Genomic DNA, 23,453 nt, shown 5'->3' with positions numbered 1-23,453 from the left:
CCTTCCTTCCCTCTATCCTTTCCCCTAAATGGCAGGCATTCCCATACATATTAAATATGTTATACTATATTATAGATACAATACATGTGTGCAGAACCGAATTTCTTGTTGCACAGGAAGAATTGGAAGGAAATAAAAATATTTTGGATATAAAATGTAACCCCCAAATTTGGGCACATTCATCTAAGGATAAACACCCATTTGCTTAAAATAAAAAGAAAAACAAGCAAACAGAAAGGAAATAGTTTATATTAAGGTTTAGATTTCATTAAATAGCCATGTGCTTGAGATGTCTGGGGCTCACAGTTACAAGGTTTATAAGTAGAAATAGTCCTTATATAATTTGAAACCATAAAAATTAAGTTGTGATTAGCTTTAGCAGCTCTTTGCTCAGAGACACTAGAGAGGGTCAACAAGAAGATGGCAGAGGATCTATTTTGGCTAATGATTGTGACTTTAGAGAAGCAAATGCCCTTCTTTACGAAAGAACAAAATTTAAACCAGAAGAATGCTGACCATACTTTTCCTTGGTTTATACTATCCTGGAAGCATCAAAAATTTACAGATAATTGGAAATACTTCTGAAAATAGAAGCATGAAAAAGCATAAAGTTTGAAAAAAATGCCTTTTGACAACCTGCTGAGGAAAGACCAACTTTAAGATAAGCTTCACAGTCACAAGATACTTAGAAAAATAAGCAAGAGAAAAAAAATCTCAGCCATAAAAAAGTTACTATGGTGACAGACAAAACCAAGACACAAATTCGGAAAATGATAATAAAAAAACAGCTACAAGAAAAACCTCAAAGAAAAGTTCTAATTAGAACCAAATCCAACAAAACTTTCTGGGAAAATTAAAGACAGAGATGAGTGGTAGAAGAAAAATTGGGAAAGGGAAATGAGAGAGCAAGAAAATCATGAAAAGTGTTTTTCATAAGCATAAAAATATACTGAAATAAACAACGCCTTAAAAAAAGAATAGACCAAACAGTAAAAGCGGCACAAAAATCCAGTAAAAAGAAAAGCTTAAAAATAAGAATTGGATACATGGCGGGAAATGTGCAAAAAAAAAATCATTGAGGAAAAGAACTTGTTAAAAAGTAGAATTGATGGGAGAGATGAGGCACATGAAGAACTCCTGGTTTGTCTGTGGTCCCAAGAAGTCACGGACGCATACAAAGTTGCGGGACCTGACGATTCAGGCTGTCCCCCCTGTCTCTTGCTTCTAGACCAATTGATTCCTCTGGATTTTTCAATGATTGGTTCATGCTAGAAATGCACTTTATAAAACTCTTACTTGTTGCAGGAGAAGTATGCTCAGCCTACCTCCTGATCATGTTCCCCAGTGATAGGTAGGAAGCATGATAAAAATCTCTAATTGAAGAGAAAAAAATATCATTTGGAGAAACTTTTTCTCCTCCAATATTTCTTCATTTTAGTTTTGTTTTCATTTTTAAAATGGCCAATATTGAAGAAGCAGATATTGTGGAAACATTTCACTCCTGTCTAGCAATTAACACAAGTGTGGTATCCAGAATCATCACAAAGCAGAGAAAGTTGTGCCGAATTGTTTCTACCCTAAGAAAGTACAAGATAGTAAGTCTACAACACACACACACACACACACACACACACACACACACACACACACACACACACACAGAGTTTTACGTAGATATTTATCTTATCCAATAGGAAAAATGAGGTGAAAGATTAAGAGAAAATAGGGAATGACAAAAGGAAGGGAGGTTTAGTTAAAAGTAAAATGTACTTTTGAGGAAGGGTAGGATAAAAAGGGAGAAGAAGAAATGGAAGAAAATGGGAAGGAGTGAAAAACAGTCATCATAACTTTAAATGTGAATGGAATGAGTTCATCCATAAAATAGAAGCAGAAAGACTGGATTTGAAGAAAAGTAAAATAGTATGTTGTTCATAAAATACAGTATTGAAATAAAAGACACAGAACTTCTGTTGTAGTTCAGTTGAAGAAAAAAAAAGTCATGATCTCAGACAAAAAAAATTCATCTAATTAAAATAGTCAAACTGCATTTTGCTAAGTAAAGTGATGTTAAAAATAGAACAATTTTCTCTAGCTTCTTGAGAAAAATTAATAAAAAATAAGATCATTCCCTAATTTATTAATGGTCAAAGAATAAACTATTTGTTTTCATAAGAAGAAAGCAAAGTTCTCATTACACAAATGCAAATAAAAGAATTATGAAGTATCATTTCACACCTTTCATAAATGGAATATATTGGAGATAAATACGATGGAGTGATTAACCGCTCCAACCATTGTGGAGAACAATTTGAAATGATGTCCAAAAGCTTACAAAACTGTAAGCCTTTGAACTAGAAATATCACTACTGAGGGGTGTGGTTTCAGGAAGAGGAACATAGCAATGTCTACATAAACTAATGCAGAATGAATTGAAGAAGTGGGAAATAACAGTGTTAAAATAATGATCAATTGTGAAAATGTTGGCTACTTTGATAAATAAAATGATTCAAGGGAATGCCTAAGGACTGACAATTTAAAAAAAATTCTACCCACTTCCAAAGAGAGAACTAATGAGCTTTACATACAAATTAAAGTATAATTTTATCATTTAATTTTTTGGCACTGTGGCTAATGTGGAAATATGTTTTTCATAATGTCATGTTTATAATTGAAATCATGTTGCCTGAGTTCTCAGTGAATAAAGGAGAATGGGGGGCAGCTAGGTGGCACAGTGGATAGAACACCAGTCTTTAATTCAGGAGGACAGGAGTTCAAATCTGGTCTCAGACACTTAACACTTCCTAGCTGTGTGACCCTGGGCAAGTCACTTAACCCCAGCCTCAAAAAAAAAAAAAAACTTTAAAAAAAGAATAAAGGGGAATGGGAGTGAGTGAGAGGGAGAAAAATTGGAACATAAAATTTTAAAAGTAAAAAAAGACAAATAACTAATTTGTTTTCTTTTAAAATGCTTTATTATGAATTTGACACAGTACATAGAAAATTTCAATATGCAAACAGATAGTTTTATCTATGAAATCATGGATCTCTATTAGTATAGCTTGTTTTTAATTATATCTATCTATCTATCTATCTATCTATCTATCTATCTATCTATCTATCTATATACATACATATACATATGTATATATATATATCAGATGTAATACAGCAGTACCCCTTCATCCTGCTTGTTTGCTCTTTCATGAAATGTTCTGTTTTGTATATGTTGAAATCTATCACTTAGGCTTTCCCCCAGCATCTTTCACCCTTATCCCTTGGTCACAAATAGTCAAAAAATAAAAAAAATAAAATAAAAAATAAATTAACACATTGTTAGTCTCAAAATGCATCTCATTTTGCACTTATTCCCTTAGAAGTGGTAAGTATGCATCATTAGTCTTCTGGATTGGTGACCCAATACTGCATTAATTAGAGTTCTTCTAAGTCCTTCCAAGTTGCTTTCCTTTAAGATAATGTAGTTGTAGCATAAATTGTTCCTCTGGTCCAGTTTACTTCACCCTTCATCAGTCCACACAGGTCTTCAGGGGCTGTTTTTAATTTTGCCTTTTTATCCTTAGTGGATATGCTTAGTGGAATGCATTGGATGCTTGTCCCATAGAGAGTTGTGGTGAGCACTTAGTTTCTGACTGTCTTTCTTTTCTCCTTGTGAAATGGAGCTGGTACTTGTTACTTCAGGCCTGCTCTTCTCTTACCTTTTCATAAAATAAACTGTGAGACCTTCAGTAATCAGAAGTCCCTGAGGTTCCTGCATGATGACAAGAAGGGAGAAAGGAACTTTTTTGTCCAATTCACTTCTGTTTTTCTTCCCTGATTTTATTCTCTTTTATGGTCATGAGGATAACCTTCAGCTTTGGTATTATAGTTTTAAGCCTCTTTAAATTGAATCTCTTTAGCTGTGGGCAGCAACAGAGTTACTGCCTTGAAATCACCCTGTATTCTGTAACTTCATATGATCCTCTGCCTTTCACAGTCCCTGTAGATTCTATCTTCCCCCTATCAAGTTGTTGTTGTTTTTTATTTTGTTTTGTTTTTCCCTGAGTATGGGGTTAAGTGACTTGCCCAGGGTCACACAGCTAGAAGTGTTAAGTATCTGAGAGCAGATTTGAACTCCTGTCCTCCTGAATTCAAGGCTGGTGCTCTATCCATTGCGCCACCTAGCTGCCCCCTAACAAGTGTTTATTCTTCCCTAGTTATATGCTCTAGCCTGGCCCAAGATCTTATCTGTAATAATGTATGTAAAATGGCTTGCAAACTTTAAATTGCTACATGTCTTCTCTTACTGCTGTTTGCATTAAATAAATAAATAAATAAAAAAACTTTACCATCTTAGTATGCATAAGGAGAGAATAAGTACATCTGTGGGATAGAAACCACCAGGGACAGAAAAAATTGCGAGCTACCCAAGAATTTTCAAGATTCCCTTTTAAATAAATGCATATACTTTTAATGTAATTTTTTATAGTAAGCAAGGATATTGTGACAGGACTATTTTTACCTACATAAAAAGGAGATTTGTATTAGATGACCACTAACATCCCTTTCATCTTGAAGAATCTAAACTTCATCATGTCCAATGATGCATGCAGGTAGAGGTGAAATTTTTAAATCTTGTCTTATGAAACTTCTGAATCTATGTTTCCAGCAATCAATCCACTAGGTTGAAAGGAGAATGAAAACTTTAGGAGTACAGGATTCAAAGCAAGGAGGAACCTTCCTGATAACTTAATACAACTCCTTGATTTTAGAGAGGAAAGCAGTTAACTATCAAAGCCAAACTATCTGCTATTCAGACGGATCCAAGATCATAGAATTGAGTCCCTCCTGTTCTTCCATCTCTAAGGCAGACATGCTACCTACCAGTCTCCCTTTGTTTTCCAGAATTGTCCACTGGAAATTCTTTCTTCTTTTTATTTTTTTCCTCCTTTTTCCCAATTTAATACTTATAGAAAATATGAAAGACTACAGAAACATATTTGAACTTGGAAGAAAAAAAATTCAAGTCTTCATTTTTGTAGGAGAATGATAACTATGAGAGTGGTGAGAGTGAGAAGACTACTGTCTTTTTGTTAGGACTGTGCCTTTTCTCTTAGGGACCATTTGGATTGAATATGTTTTCTGCAAATGAGGGTAACAGCTACAAACAGTTACCATAATTCTAAGGCTCCCTCCAACAGCAAATAATGCTTTAGTTTCTGGTACCAACACCAACACAGACACAATCATGAGGAACACTATGGCCATTGGTAAGTTTATAACATAGAACAAAGACCAAAATAAAATTTCAACACTAGGTCAAGATAAGTATATACAATACTATGAAAAAACAAACAGACCAAAAAATCCAAAACACACTGATGGCTTTCAAAGTTGTGATTGCTACATATGTGTCAAGGGCTTGAGCAACAGTATATAAGATCAAGGATACTACAATCAAAATCAGCCATATTATCTTTATTATACCCTTGTTGGAGATCAAAGAGCTCCATAAAGTCCAGCACTGCTGAAGTTCAGGCTTCTTTTGGGAGCCTTGGCATTAGTGAAAGCTTCCTAGACAAATCTGACTACTCTCCCTACTCTGCTTCCTCCTTCCCAACTCTGAAGCATTCTTTCTGACTTCAGTAAATGGCAATAGCCTCATAATCATCCCTAAGTGTCCCCCACCCCAAATAGCCCACTTACATACTCTAAATAACTAATTTTAAAAGGTATAAAAATGAGCAAAAGAACAATAAATATTTTGGAAAATTTAAAAATAAAGAGATTGAAGAGTGGGAAATGATATGATTATAGACAGGTTCTCCTCCATAGTGATCAGTGAGAGACCTTTATTAGTCAACTATGACTGGAAAGAGCCCCCAAAACTCACACATGGCTCTCTGCATATAAGTAGAGCAACTGTAAATACTTCATAAAATGACCCTTTTAAAGGTGAAATATCCATAAAAATGTTAATAGGGAAAGCATTTACTTCTGTGAAATATTATTTAGAAAAATAGAATCTATTTTTGGTAAACATTATTTTTCTAAGTACAAGTAAACATAGTTTTCAACATTAATTTTCTGAGGTTTTGAGTTCCAATTTTTTTTCCCTCCTTTCCCTTCCCCCTCCTCAAGGCAGCAAGAATTCTGATATAGAATATATTTGTGCAATTGTGGAAATATATCTCCACATTAATCATGATTTGAAAGAAGAAACAAAACAAACAAAAGAGAAAAGTCAGAAAAAAGGTGAAAATAATCTGCTTTGAATGTTGGAGGGGATGTGGGAAAACAGAGACACTGATACATTTTTGGTGGACTGCAAATACATCCAGCTATTCTGGAGAGCAATTTGGAACTATGCTCAAAAAGTTATCAAACTGTACATACCCTTTGATCCAGCAGCGTTGCTACTGGGTTTGTATCCCAAAGAGATCTTTGTGATGGCCAGAAACTAGAAACTACATGGGATGCCCATCAATTGAAGATTGTCTGAATAAATTGTGATATATGAATATTTTGGAATATTATTGTTTTGTAAGAAATGACCAACAGGATGATTTCAGAAAGTCCTGGAGAGACTTACATGAACTGATGCTGAGTGAAATGAGCAGGACCAGGAGATCATTATATACTTCAACAACAATACTGTATGATGATCAATCTGATAGACGTGGCCTTCTCCAATAATGAGATGAACCAAATCAGTTCCAATAGAACAGTAATGAACTAAACCAGCTACACCCAGCAGGAGAACTCTAGGATATGACTATGAACCACTACATAGAATTTCTAATCGCTCTAATTTTGTCCTTCACAGGCTAAATGTACACTATTTCAAAGTCCGATACATTTTGTTCAGCAAAACAACTGTTTGGTCATGTATACATATATTGTATTTAATTTATACTCTAACATATTTAACATGTATTGGTCAACCTGCCATCTGGGGTTGGGGGGGAAGGAGGGGAAAAATTGGAACAAATGGTTTGGCAATTGTCAATGTTGTAAAATTACCCATGCAAATATCTGGTAAATAAAAACTATTTTAAAAAAAGTAAATAATCTGCTTTTTCTGCTTTCAGACTACAAAATTCCTTTTCTGAATGTGGATAGAATTTTCTGTCATGACTTTTGAAATTGTCTATAATATTTTTTGTTGTGAGAAGAGCTAAGTTAATCATAGCTGGTCATTGTACAATATTATTGTTACTGTGTATAATGTTCTCCTATTTCTGCTCACTTTCCTCCATATTGATTTATAAAAACATTTCCATGTTTTTCTTAAGTCCACCTGATCATCAAAAAAAAATTCTTATAATTAGAACTGGAAAGGACTTCAGAGGGAATCTATTCATCTATTTTATTAGCAAGCAATATTTAACCCAAGAGGTTACCCAAGAGATTATTGTCATCTTGCCAAGGTGACAGATAAAATAAATGGCATAGTTAAGATCTGAATCCAACAAATAGTTAAAAATCATGTTTTCATTAACATAAGTTATTTTCAATAGCTTTACATGTGATTTTAATATTGAAATGTCCATGAAGAATGTACTTACTATTACTCATCAAATTTATCCATTATTCTTCTCTCCTCTATCTGTCTCTGTCTCTGTCAGTCTGTCTGTCTGTCTGTCTCACTTTAATTAGATTTAACCCATAATAAAATGTTGAAAGAAGATCCATAACAAAAGAGTTGTTAGGATATAAGTCAACTTGAATTCCAAATCATTCTTGAGAAATTCTAATTTAATGAATGAATTTTTAGAACTTTTTCGAATTCCAGTTGATTTTATTTTTGAAATACTTCTTAGATTCATTTTTTCCCATTACAATTGTCATTACCCTAGTTCAGAATAACTTCTAAATAATTTCCCTTACTAAAACTCTTTCTTCTTTATTAAACTGTTTCCAGAAAATGTTTCCATTGTCTCCAGAATGATTTTTTCAAATTAATTTTTTTTCTTCCTTTAAAGTACATTATTTTTTTTCCCCCAGAGTAATCTTGAAACAGAAAAACACAGTGGAAAAGGTAACTCAGGAACATCATAGACCTGGAGCAACTCTGCTCTACCAGAGAGATATCTCACTCACTTTACCCTTTCATTCTCCCTCCAGATGAATATTGCTCTGAATTGTAGAATGAAGAGTCACCCTGAGAAACACCAGCCAAAAGCATAGGTTATATTGCTTTTCAATGCTATTTAAGTCAGCCTAAGTGTGGGAGGAAGGCTGGTGCACTCATTAGAACTCTTGGTAATAGCTTTTTATTTCCTGTTGCACAAATGATTCTCCCTGCCTCTCTGATTATAGTAGCATTCTGCTCTCTCCTTATTCAAAGTTTTGTGTGTGCCATTACCTATGCTCAGAACAGAGAAACTTTTCATCTCCACCTGTAGATAGATTTTCATATTTCTTGCCATACCCACATTGCCTTTCATTTTGAGCATTTTTTATAACCTTAACATTAAATTCAATTAATACAAAATAATGTTACATGACTTCACATCTTTATAAAACCTTCCTGTTACCTATAGCTAGGAATTATGTCTTCCTTCTTATACCTCTCAAATCAGCCTGTTTTATCCTATGCAATTAATAATGGACCACCTTATATTTACTTCTGCATCTTATTCAATCTTCTTGAAGATAGGGTCTATAATTTTTTCTCTTTGTATACCCTTGCCCACCATGGTAATTAATGTGGGCTTAGATGACTGGACCTGAAAATAATTTGTTTAATCAAATTGAAAAGTAACCATAAAAGACAGTGGTTTCACTTTTATTTCTTTGTGTTTTATTGAAAATAATTTAAAATAATTATATTTACATAAAAAACTATAAAATATTGTAACAAAATATTAATTGATAGTATTTTATTTTATTAATTTCATAATTTAATTAGATGATGGTGACGATGAAAACAGGTGATGATGAAAATAGCAATGTTGATATGACTGATGGATTGAATTATTGGTAGGCAAATAAATTCTCAAATTGTAGTGTTTATGATTAAGTTTGTACATGTAATTCTTTTGCTTAACACAAATAATGATTAATAGTTGTCTTTTAATAGTTGGAGCAGAAAATCCACTTAATAAAATGAATATGGAATATCAAAGGAAATAAAGGGAAAACATTAAAGGAAGAAGGTGAGGCAATTCTTAAAGTATATTATAAGGCAATAATTATCAAAATTATCTGGTATCAGATAATAAATTGAAAGACAGATCAGTGGAATAGAGTAGACATACAATTTACAGTAGCCTAAATCTTGACAAGTATGAAGAAAAAAAATTGAAAAAAATAATAATTATTGTGTAAAAACTGTTGAGCAGTATGGAAGAAGCAGAGAATAACCCAATATCTTATAGTATTACCAAGATAAAGTCAAAATGGATATATTATCTAGATGCAAAAAGAGATATTACAAGAAAATTAGAATATATCACATAACTTATCACACTTATGGATATGTAAACAATTTATTTAGTTCTTCCAAAGCCCTATGATCTAAAGAGAGATGTCTTTATTACTCTCTTGGCTTGTACTCTGGTCAATGAGAAATCATGAGCACTCTTTTGTATTCTGGAACTATGACTAGGGACCTCAGTTGCCTGATGCTATGAAATCCAGTATTCTAGTACTCTTCCTTGCCGTGGGACTGCAACCAGAAATTGTGATCCAGATTCCTGTCTGAAGAATACAACATAGTTCTGCATCAAATAACAGTAATGTGTCCCCTCTAATCTCCTTTTGATCAATTTTTCAGCCTCCATATTTTCCATGGACTAAGAGCTCCAGAAATGGCTCCTACCAATTCAGCTTAAGGCCTGTCCAGTCTTGTATGGATGGTTGAGAAGCATCTACCCTGGACTGTACTCCACTCTTATTCCAGTGACACATATCTTTCCTGTTCATCTTCTAAGCTGTTTTCTGCTGGAAAATTATAAAACCATGTCCTTTTATTATGGTCTTATATTGTTAAAGATGTGTTTTGAATTGCATATTCTCTATCTGAATAGAAGAAAATGTATGAGAAGACAATTAATTTATGCCATGATCATACTCTAAATGCTCATGGCAATAGCAGAATATATGTGGGTTGAGATTCAGCACTCATACGTTCAAACTGACCTTTTCAAAAATAATTTTGCTATATTCACTGTTCAATGAGCCAAATCTGTCATATTAGTCTTATTTTTCTTGGCTTTGATTTCAACTTTCTCTTTATTAAATAAGTGAATATATTTATGCAGGTTTCATACTCAAAAGTAAATATGTCAAACACAGTTCTGTTGTAGGTATGTGGTCCACAACAGTTCCACCAGAACCAGATTAAAATATAATTGAGAAAATATTTAACATAAAATAAAAGAAGCACAATTAAATAATTATCGTGTTTTAAAACTAATTCATTTTGCAAGCCGAGATCCTTATTCATTGGTTAACTGCCACCAGTACTATTTGAGTTTCATACTAGTGATTAAGTATATACGATAATGTTGGACATTGTTTTGTGCCTCTAGAAGAAAATGGGCACAGTTTATAAAACTATGCTTAAACAAGTTTATAATTGAGTCAGGGAAACCCATACACACATATGTACATATTACACATGTACATCTTATACACATGCATGGTTTTTGTATATGTATGTATATGTGTATATGTATTTTGGCTAGAAAAATAATAAATGCCATTTACCTTTCCTGGAAAAATAAAATTGTTCAAAAAGATGATCTCCATACATTTTTTTAGTGAATTGCCTAAAGCACTAAAATTTAAGTTATTTGCCTATGATTAGAATATGTATATGGGAAAAAGGAAAGTTTTAAATCTTTCTAACTCCAATTCCAGCAATCTATACACTATACCAGGTACAAATTACAAAAGAATATAAGTGTTATTAAAAGTTGGATTACATTTGACGAAGTCAAGAATGGTTTTATTGAAAAAAATATTTTGAAGATGAAACACTGTACAAAGCAAAAAGTAGAAGACATAACTGGAAACTAAGCATGGACAAAATGTTTAGAGAAGGTAGCTTCATTTATATGCATTTCTTTATTAAGTTGTTTGTTTTTCATCCTGGAATTTAAATGTTTATAATAAAATATTGAGAGAAAAATCTGAAAAGGTAAATTATGGAAAGATTATTGACAGATCCTAACATTAGGTAACAAATTGTGGATTAAACTATTAATAAATATAAATCATTGTAGGATTTAAGTTTGGCAGCACATCAGAGAATGTGCCTGGACTAGAATTAATAAGAATTATCTTCCTGAGTTCAAATCTGGACTAATGAAATTATTTCTTATATGGCCTGGACATGACAATTAAAAGTGTCTGGTTCAATTTCTTTATCTATAAAATGATCTGAGGGAAAAAATGCAAACCTTTCCAATATCTCTGAACAAAAAAGATTTATTAAGAGTTATACACAATTAAAAAATAATTGAACCACAAATATGATCAGTCATGTTTCCATTGAAATTAATTGGAGATAACTTGAGATCAGTGACATGAATTCAAATAATCTTCCCATATTTGTGTTTCCAAAACATTGTTCTGTTTTTTTTTTCCTATTTCAATTTTAATTTCAGGGGAAAATGCATATAAAAAAAATGAATGTACTTAAATATGCTTAAATATTTGGCAAAAAATTTCTCCTTCTTAAGTTGTGAAGCAGCTTAACTTTAAAAGTCATCAAGAGGCCCCAAAGTCCCATTCACTCAATTTTATATTAACTATTTGAAAAAATAGGGGATGAAGGAGTCCTAACAAACTCCTTTTATGACACAGACATGGTACTGATACATAAACCAGGTAGATTGAAAACTGAGAAAGAAAACTATAGACCAATTTCCTTAATGAATATCGATGGTAAAATCTTAAATAAGATATTAGCAAAAAGACTTCAGAAAATCATCCCCAGCATAATACACTATGATCAAGTAGGATTTATACCAGGAATGCAGGCCTGGTTTAATATTAGGAAAATTATTAGGATAATTGACCATATTAATAATCAAATTAATGAAAACCATATGATCATCTCAATAGATACAGAAAAAGCATTTGACAAAATCTAACATCCATTCCTACTAATAACGTTTGAGAGCATAGGAATAAATGGACTATTCCTTAGAATAATCAGGAGCATATATTTAAGACCGTCAGTAAGCATAATATGTAATGGAAATTAACAGCAACCTTTCCCAGTAAGATCAGGAGTGAAACAAGGTTACCCACTATAACCATTACTATTCAATATTGTATTAGAAAGTGTAGCCTCAGCAATAAGAGTTAAGAAATAGATTAAAGGAATAAGAGTAGGTAATGAGGAAATCAAATTGTCACTCTTTGAAGATGATATGATGGTATACTTAGAAAGCCCCAGAGATTCTAATAAAAAGTTATTAGAAATAATTCTCAACTTTATCAAAATTGCTGGGTACAAAATAAATCCACATAAATCCTCAGCATTTTTATACATCAGGAACAAAATGCAACAGCAAGAGATACAAAGAGAAATTCCATTACAAACAAATATTGACAGTATAAAATATTTGGGAATCCATCTACCAACAAAAAGTCAGAAATTATATGAGCAAAATTACAAAACATTTGCCACAAAAATAAAGTCAGATTTAAATAATTGGAAAGACATCCAGCGCTCATGGATAGGCCGAGCGAATATAATAAAGATGACAATACTCCCCAAACTAATCTATTTATTTAGTGCTATACCAATAAGACTCCCAAGAAACTATTTTAGTGACCTAGAAAAAATAACAACAAAATTCATATGGAAAAATAAAAGGCCAAGAATTTCAAGGGAATTAATGAAAAAAAAAGTCAGATGAAAGTGGTCTAGGTATACCTGATCTAAAATTATATTATATACCAGCTGTCACCAAAACCATTTGGTATTGGTTCAGAAATAGACTGGTCGATCAGTGGTACAGATTTAGGTACAAAGGAAAAAAAAGGGTACAACTATAGCAATCTAGTGTTTGATAAACCTAAAGATACCAACATTAGCGATAAAAATTCATTATTTGAAAATAACTGTTAAGAAAACAGGAAATTTGTATGCCAGAAATTAGATATGGACCCACACTTAACAACATATACCAAGATAAGACCAAAATGGATCCATGATTTAGACATAAAGAATGAGATCATAAATAGAAGAACAGAGGATAGTCTACCTCTCAGACCTGTAAAGAAGGAAGGAATTTATAACTAGAGAAGAACTAGAGATAATTATTGATCACAAAATAGAAGATTTTGATCACATCAAACTAAAAAGTTTCTATACAAACAATACTAATTCAAACAAGATTAGAAGGGAAGTAACAAATTGGGAAAATATTTTTAAAAGCAAAGGTTCTGACAAAGGTCTCATTTCCAAAATATATAGAGAACTGACCCTAATTTATAAGAAACCAAACCATTCTCCAATTGATAAATGGTCAAAGGATATGAACAGACAATTCTCAGAGGAAGAAATTGAAACTATATCCACTCACATGAAAGAGTGTTCCAAATCACTACTGATCAGAGAAATGCAAATTAAGACCACTCTGAGATACCACTACACACCTGTCAGATTGGCTAAGATGACAGGAACAAATAATGATGAATGTTGGAGGGGATGTGGGGAAACTGGGACACTAATACATTGCTGGTGGAGTTGCGAAAAAATCCAGCCATTCTGGAGAGCAATCTGGAATTATGCCCAAAAAGTTATCAAACTGTGCATACCCTTTGACCCAGCAGTGCTACTACTGGGCTTATATCCCAAAGAAATACTAAAGAGCAGAAAGAGACATATATGTGCCAAAATGTTTGTGGCAGCTATTTTTGTTGTAGCTAGAAACTGGAAGATGAATGGATGTCCATCAGTTGGAGAATGGTTGGGTAAATTATGGTATATGAAGGTTATGGAATATTATTGCTCTGTAAGAAATGACCAGCAGGAGGAATACATAGAGTCTTGGAGAGACTAACATCAACTGATGCTGAGTGAAATGAGCAGAACCAGAAGATCACTGTACACTTCAACAACAATACTGTATGAGGATGTATTCTGATGGAAGTGGAAATCTTCTACATAAAGAAGAGCCAACTCACTTCCAGTTGATCAATGATGGACAGAGGTAGCTACACCCAGAGAAGAAACACTGGGAAGTGAATGTAAATTGTTAGCACTAATATCTGTTTGCCCAGATTACATGTACCTTCGGAATCTAATGCTTATTGTGCAACAAGAAAATGGTATTTACACACATGTATTGTATCTAGGTTATATTGTAATACATGTAAAATGTATGGGATTGCCTGTCATCGGGGGGAGGGAGCCGAGGGAGGGGGGGATAATTTGGAAAAATGAATACAAGGGATAATATTATAAAAATATATAATAAAATTATTTTAAAAAATAAAATAAAAATAGAATGAAATTATAAATAAATTAGATGAACATAGGATAGTTTACCTCTCAGACTTGTGGAAGAGGAAGGAATTTGTGTCCAAAGGAGAATTAGAGACCATTATTGATCACAAAATAGAAAATTTTGATTACACCAAATTAATAAATTTCTGCACAAACAAAACTAATTCAAACAAGATTATAAGGAAAATAACAAATTGGGAAAACATTTTTACAGGTAAAGGTTCTGATAAAGGTCTCATCTCCAAATTATACAGAGAATTGACTTTGATTTATAAGAAATCAAGCCATTCTCCAATTGATAAATGGTCAAAGGATATGAACAGACAATTTTCAGATAATGAAATTAAAACTATTTCCACTCACATGAAAGAGTGTTCCAAATCACTACTGTTCAGAGAAATGCAAATTAAGACAACTCTGAGATATCATTACACACCTGTCAGATTGGCTAAGATGACAGGAACAAATAACGATGAATGTTGGAGGGGCTGTGGGAAAACTGGGACACATGCATTGTTGGTCGAGTTGTGAAATAATCCAACCATTCTGGAGAGTAATCTGGAACTATGCCCAAAAAGTTATCAAACTGTGCATACGCTTTGACCCAGCAGTGCTACTACTGTGCTTATATCCCAAGAAAATTCTAAAGAAGGGAAAGGGACCTGTTGCCAAAATGTTTGTGGCAGCCCTTTGTGTAGTGGCTAGAAACTGGAAAATGAATGGATGTCCATCAATTGGAGAATGGTTGGGTAAATTATGGTATATGAATGTTATGGAATATTATTGTTCTGTAAGAAATGACCAACAGGAGGAATACAGAGAGGCTTGGAGAGACTTACATTGACTGATGCTGAGTGAAATGAGCAGAACTAGGGGATCATTATACACTTCAACAATGATACTGTGTGAGGATGTATTCTGATGGAAGTGGATATCTTCAACATAGAGAAGAGCTAATCCAATTCCAATTGATCATTCAGCTACATCCAGAAAAAGAATACTGGGAAATGAGTGTAAACTGTGAGCATTTTTTGTTTGTTTGTTTGTTTGTTTTTCTTCACAGATTATTTCTTGATACAATTCTTCCTTTGCAACAACAACAACAAAATTCAGTTCTGCACATATATATTTTACCTAGGATATACTATAAGATATTTAATATGTATGGGAATGCCTGCCATCTAGGGGAAGGGGTGGAGGGAAGGAGGAAAAAAATTCGGAACAGAAGGGAGTACAAGGGATAATATCGTAAAAAAAAAAAAAAAAAAAAAATTGCCTATGCATATGTACTGTCAAAAAAAGTTATAGTTATAAAAATTAATTTAAAAAAAGAATGTAAACTGTTTTAAGAACAGAGATTCTTTTTTGTCTTTCTTTGTATTCTTAGTACCTTTCAAAGTGCCTGGCACATAATAAGTGCTTAATAAATACTTGGAGACTGACTCACAGATTCACTACACTTAAGAATGAATAGCTCATAATCCTATAACTGCTAATCTGGGACATTTTCTTCTGATCTTATCTCTGTATTATTTCTACTATCATTACTACCACCAAAACAAGAGGGTAATTGTGGGGGAATCTCATAAATAACATTGAGAAACCTGAATGAAATATCCTGAACTAGAATAATTATTCAGAAATCAAAGCCAAAGGCTTTGGATATGTGAAACAAAACAGCTCTTCATTGCCATCTACTTCCAAAGAACTTCTGGATAGAACTACAAAATATTTTAACTTGTGACTGTTCTGGGACTGAGTTGTCCACGTGGCCAATTCCTAAGTAATTAAAATTAGTTTCTATGTATAGTACATTGAACAAGTATACAGGCTATTGTCAATGCTTATCAAGTTTAAAAATACATAAGGGAATAAGCTGGACCTAGAATTGGGTTGTTTGTAAAGTTGTTGGACCTTAGAGATTGTTGAAATTACAACAGCCAGACTGTTCCTTGAATAGCAAGCAACTAATTGAACACATTTACTGTACAAATAAATATTGAACATGGTGAATACTTCTGGTCAAAAGGACAGTGCAATCTTGTAATATTACAAGACACAGCATGGTTTAACTGAGAATTTGATTCTTATCATAATTGAAACTTGTTTCCTATAAAACTTCTTCCCACTTTTATTGAGTTTCATTTTTGCAAAAACAGGATAAAAAAGATAAATTTATTCATAGATATTAAAAATGACAATAGCAAAATTAGTAGACAAATTTATGAAACAAGTACAATTATTGAATTTACACAAATTGAGTTTAAGACTTATAATGTGGTTTTACTTTTGCATTTTGAATCTCTACTTGATTTATATCTAACTTGTTGGTCACTCCTATATACCCCTTTTCTTCTTTATATACTTTGTAAAATCAAATAATTAATTAATGAGGATTCTCAGAAGACAAAGGAGTGTGACAAACATTGGCATGCATTTCACCTTGAAATAAACATTTTAATATTATTATCCTTTCCCCAAACCCAGATTAGTAGCATACTTCCAATACTCTCCTTTCTTTTCCAAAGTCATCACTATCATTTGGAAAGAGAAATTAAACCCAGTTTCTTTAACTGCTCATTCAAAGGTTTAAAGTCATTAAAGAAATCTTCTAGCATTTGTTAGCTTGTTTGGGACTGAATGATTTGTTTCTAGGAGGAGCAATAGAATTGGGTCAAAGTTGATGAGCTAGGTGATTGTTGACAGGTCTGCAGGCAGATTTCTTTTGTATTTTGTATTTCCAAATTACATGTAAAAATAATGCTTTTTTTTTTTTTTAATTTTGAGTTCTCTTTTCCCCTCATACCTTTTACTCCTCCTTAAAAAGGTAAATAATTTGTATTTAATTATACAAGTGACATCATGCAAAGAATATTTCTATGTTAACTAAGTTTTCCTGAATTAATTCTTCCATCTCTAATGATTATTGCAACAATTCCTTAGTTGTCCATTTTCCAAGATGATTGTTAGTTCTTTGTAACTCCTATATCCTTCCTCTATATCATGCTCTACAATTGAGGGATTTTTGTTTTTGTTTTTGTTTTTGTTTTCCTATGCTGGTTTTCCATTACTTAAGATAGCAAATCTTTCCCTCTTAAGATCTCCATAATAAACTACTGAATGTGAACAATTAATGTATTAACATTTTCCAAATAATATAAAAGAGATAGCCTCTATGGCTCACAGATGGAATATGAAGAACTTAGTCTATTTTCTCAGACATCTACTTAATTATGTTTTTTTGTGCTAACTCCAGAATAGAGATGGTATCAATATTCAGCACTATTAAATTTAATGGTTGCTTCTGTGGCCAATTGCCAAATATCTCTGCACTTGAATACTTTGTTAATCTGGTTGTCAGAAATTTAATCAATAATTCAGCAAGCATTTATTAAATCATCATTATGGAGCAAGCACTGTGATAGGTGAGGAGATAAAAAAAATGGCAAAAAAGATCTCTGACCCCAAGTAACATTTTCTAAATAAGGAAGAAAATGTATAAATAAAAAGTTACCTGCAATATGCATATAATGGGAAATGCACCCATTTATCAGCTGTGTTACATTGTGCATTTCTCTGGGATAAGAACTGGACCAAATGTCTGTTGATATCCTTTTAACTCTCATTATCTGTGATTCTGTATCTGTTTGAAAATAACTTAAGGGAAACATCTTCAGCCTCTGTAGGTCCATGGAAAAAAAATGTAGATTTTGAGTTGCTTGAAGGTAGATATGCTAAGAGGCAGAATTAAGGAGGAAGAGTATTCTAGGTTTAGGGAACAGGGTCAGCATGTTTTAGTACACAGACAAATACTGTGCTTTACTAAGCACAACTTCTCATTTCCCCAGTGCCTTTTCCACCTCTCTTTTTTTTTCTTTCCTATAAATTGTTTGTGCTCTAATTCAATTCAGATTGGCATGTTATTATTTTGTTATACTATTTGCCCAAAATGAGGTTGTTTATGGATATCTGCACGGAAACAGATGATGTATTTAGAAGCCACATTTGTCTTTTCATCCTGGAAATTTCAAAGTCAGTTATGAACTGATTCTCATTAGTGGGTATAATAAATACAGGTAAATCTAGGTGAAAATTATTCCTAGAACAGTTTCTAAGACCCCAGTATCCACAGCAAGATGAGAAACAGGGCTGAAGAATCACTGACAAGTCAAAAAAAAAAGACATTTGAAAATGATAACCATGATAATAAGTCACTTTTTGGAGCATATTCCCATTAATTAGTATAATTACTTTAAAAATCATACTTCATAAGGACATTTTAAGTTTTCATTGTAATTATGCTCATACAAATTGAAAACAAGAACTTTGGTATCTAATATTGTCTGAGGAAAAATCCTGCTGTTCTACACTTGACCTTTTCAAAATTTCATGATTTTGTAATTTTAAACAAGGTGATTTAAGCAGGAATATTTTTCTCACATTAGCACAATATGAAAGGAAAAGGCCATATGTACACTATAATCTGAGATCTAAGTTACAATCTTGTTTTTTTTTTTTTAATCTAATGCAATCCCCAATAATTTAAATGAATTTTGACTTAAATCCCTTTGATTTAGCAGCTCTGTAATTTGGCTAAATATTCCTGTGCATTTTCATTTTGGATTCTTTATAGGAAGTAGTTAGTATAGTCTTTTCATTTCTAGTTTACTCTCTGGTTACAGGATGTAAAGAGAGTTTTTAAATCATAGTTTCAGGTAGTTCAAAATTTTTTTTAAAAATCATCTCTCCTGATATTATTGTTCAGTAAGAAATGACCAGCAAGATGATTTCAGAAAGGCCTGGAGAAACTTACATGAACTGATTCTGAATGAGAAGATCCTTATAAACTTCAACAACAATATTATATGATGATCAAATCTGATAGATATGGCCATTTTCAACAATGAGATGATCCAAATCACTTCCAATTGTAAAGTAATGAAGAGAACCAACTATACCCAGCAAAAGAATTATGGGAAATGAGTGTGGACCACAACATAGTATTTCCATTCTATCTGTTATTGGCTACTTGCATTTTTATTTTCCTTCTCTGGTTATTTTTACATTCTAAGTCCGTTTTTCTTGTGCAGCAAGATAACTATATAAATATGTATACATATATTGTATTTAACATATACTTTACCATATTTAACATATATTGAATTGCCTACCATCTAGGGAAGGGGGTGGGAGGATGGAGGGGAAGGTTTCATAAGTGTTAATGATGAAAAATTACCTATGTATATGTATTATAAATAAAAAGCTTTAAAATAAAAAAAATGCTCTCCTGAATCTATTTTCTAGATCATTTGGTTTTCTAGGCTATTTTTCTATTATTTTGGTTTTGTTTTATTGTTTCTTGATTTCTAATATACTGAAAATTATCTTTACATGTGTTATGAAAATAAAAAGTTATTATGAAATAAAACAAATGTAAACTTTTTTTTATTAAATGTAGTTTAGTAAAACTAAAACAACAAACTATTCTATCTGAAAAAAACTAAGGAGAGTTCAGACAACTTTCTGTCTTTTCTCTGTCATCTTTACTCCCCTTCTTTCATATTATTTATATTCATTCTTGATGTTGAGACCTTTTACAAGACTTTAGTAGAAATAGCTTTCTCTTCTTTGCTTTTAGTTGTTAATGCTGAAGAAGAAGAGGCTGTAGATCCTTAAGCAATTTCTAGAGTACATTTTCATGAGTTAGTTCTTTAGGTGATGGTCTTGGAAACTGGACTGGAAGCATCCTTAGAGATTAAAGGAAGAAAAGGGATTTTTGTAGTTATTTTTATCTCATGGTTCTACACATTTTCTATAATATTTTCCCAAGAAATTATAGTGCAGGTAAAACTTGTTCATTATATTCCACCTTGTAGACAATTTTTAATATAGGCTGCTTCTTCAGTCAATATTGGCTTTCCAGCACTTTCAGTGGCAATATCTTGGCAGTTGAAAGACCAATTGATTAGCCTTCTCTTAACACACAGACACTTAAAATATGATTGTGGAAGACTTGTGTAATGTAGAGAGAATCATATGAAAGCCCAGCTATTCCAGTGACTTATGTGCATACATGTCAACCACAGCAGTTTGTTAACCAGTATATTGGTAGTGATAAAAATAGGAAGTTCACCCTCTACCAAATTTTTATGAGTAATGATGGTTATTGGAATTAGGTTGGATGTAGGACCTTTAGTCCATGGAGTATTACCATTCCCAGAGCTATTGGGCTTACAGTCTTAGAATGTATCCCTGATTGTCTGATGGGTAGTGTTGATTGAATTTTAGTGGTATTTTGACTCCTCTATCTCTCCCACAGTATGCATTGTTGCTTCAGCTAAAGTCAACAGCACTGCGTATGAAAAAATATTAACTAAGACACAATGACATGTGAAAATAGGACCAGAAAGACAAAAAATTGAGAATAGAGAGTGGTCCTCTTTAGTTTGGACATAAGTATATGCTGGGAATACTATAAAATCTGCGATAGACATATCATAAAATATAACAGAAAGACTTAAATGAGACAATAGATGACAATGAAGCTAGGAGAAGGGGATGGAGTGGGGGCCTTTGTTTAACAGAAAAAGTGGTGTTAATGATGGCTTTTCAACCAGGGGAGTTATAATCTTTAGAACAAACATGTGAGTAAGAATGTTGAGGAAAAAAAATTGATATTTTGGTACCCATTCCCTTTAATGGGAATAAATCACCTATTTTTTCTGTCACTGAAGGCATCTCATTAGTGAATTTTGCTTATTCATTTCAATTTCTCAGAAGATTCTTTTTTTTATTTTTAATCAAACAGAGTCATCAGGAAAACAGCACAATTTTTTTCTTGTCTAATAGATACTAATCCCAGATAGAGATAATGACACCAGGTGAGAATTGTAGTGTAAAGACATCTGGTTAGTGAAATTTAATATTGTAGTATAAAGCAAAATTTTCCCCTAATGGAAATAATATTCTGAATTCAGCAAGAAAATTTAAAGAGCTTTATTCTCTAGAACAGAAATAAACTTGTGGAAGTGATGATGAGATACCATAGTATCCCAATTGATTGAATACAAGAATAAGGGAGCTATGATCTGGACAGCAATACATGTCCCAAATTCTCAGCTACTCATTGCCTTCAATAGTAACAGTGTCAGACTCCCAGTATGATTGTTTGGAAAGCCTACTCATGGTAAATGGGTCTTATCAGGACAGCTATAGTAGGCTATAAGGATTCTTCTCAATCTGGGTCAGGAAATAGACCCAGGAAAATCCTTAATCATTGTATTTGAATTAGGTACACTAGATTGAAAAGATGATTCTTTATAAATGAGTTGAGCTTTGGGGGCCAAAATATTCAGGGATGGGCTACTGCTAGATTGAGAGTACATGCAGGAGCACACTAATACTCATAGACACACACATACATACATATATTTTGCTTTGCTTTGTTTCTGCTTCCCCAACCAGGAAATTTAAATTAGAAAATTAAAAAAAAATTAGTTTCAAAAATGAGAATAACAAAGTTGACCAAAAATTATACACAAATGTATACTCTGTCTGGAAATGGAAAAGCCTGAAAAAATATTTTAATCTAGGGGTCCAGAGAACCAGAATTCTGCTACTGATAAACTGTATTACAATGATAATGTCCCTGCTCCTCTTTGGATCCCAGATTCCTAATTTATAAAATGAAGTTATTGGACTTGAGGGTCTTTAAAAGCATGTCCAAGTCAAAATGGAATTATTGCAACATTTCTGAATTATTAAAAAGAAACTGATAATATGTTTTAAATTATGAACACTATCAGAATGAAATGTTAGCTTTCTAAATTTGACTTTTAAGTTATTTGAAGAAAAATACCTGAATTGAGATGCTAACAATTGGTCAATTAATCAAAGTCATTTGCACTCATGTCCTTTCTAGCTTCAAGGAAAAAAGAAAAAAAAAAAAGCTTTAAGAAGTTTCCATAGTCATCAACTATGCTGTTCAGGATTGGTAGCTTAAGTCAGATTTTGAATTATTGTAAACCATATCAAATGCATTTTGTAAAATCGTATTCAGGCAAATAGAACAGCTTGGCTGATGTCAGAGAGTGTTTCCTTATGATACCTGTCAGCAGACTCTCACATCAAAAGTACAATTATGGTCAAAGGGATGCAGTGAAGAAATAAGTTTTATTATAAAGTCAACCCCCTGGCTAAGTGCAATTTGACTAAAGCACTGTATCCTATATTCTCCCTTTGCAATTTAATGCATGGGTGAATAAAATCAATAATTAGAATAAACCAATCTAAACCAGAAAAAATTATTAAAGTATGTATCTGTATATGTGTGTATGAAATATGTGAATGTATACTATATATAGTTATATGTGCATAAGTGTGTGCCATACACATAAAGAGATAAAAACATAAAAAATGACAATGACAAAGACTGACACGACATTAATCTATATCCCTACATAGTTTCTAGGGCTCTAAACTTGGAGTCACAAGACATGAGTTCCAATTAGGACTATGACACTTACTCTCTATGTGACTATAATCAAATGACTTCACCTCTCTAGATTTTATTTTCTTCATTTGTAAAATGAATTATATTGTGTGTGTGTGTGTGTCATGCGCCCACCATGTAAAGAAAGAGACAGAAACAGAGGAATGGAGAAACAGGAGAGAAAGAGAGAGAGAGAGAGAGAGAGAGAGAGAGAGAGAGAGAGAGAGAGAGAGAGAGAGAGAGAAGAGAGACAGAGAGACAGATAGAGACAGAGACAGAGAGAGACAGAGAGAGAGAGAGAGAGACAGAGAGAGAGAGAGAGAGAGAGAGAGAGACAGAGACAGAGAGACAGAGAGACAGAGAGACAGAGAGACAGAGACAGAGACAGAGAGAGACAGAGACAGAGAGACAGAGAGACAGAGAGACAGAGACAGAGACAGAGAGACATACAAAGAATAAGAAACTGTCAGACAACTGAAAGGCTGGGTTAGT

The sequence above is a fragment of the Sminthopsis crassicaudata genome, chromosome 1 (assembly GCF_048593235.1).
Source record: "Sminthopsis crassicaudata isolate SCR6 chromosome 1, ASM4859323v1, whole genome shotgun sequence".
Classification (NCBI taxonomy): domain Eukaryota; kingdom Metazoa; phylum Chordata; class Mammalia; order Dasyuromorphia; family Dasyuridae; genus Sminthopsis; species Sminthopsis crassicaudata.
The sequence above is the reverse complement of the archived record's forward strand: the minus strand, read 5'-3'. Positions refer to the sequence as shown.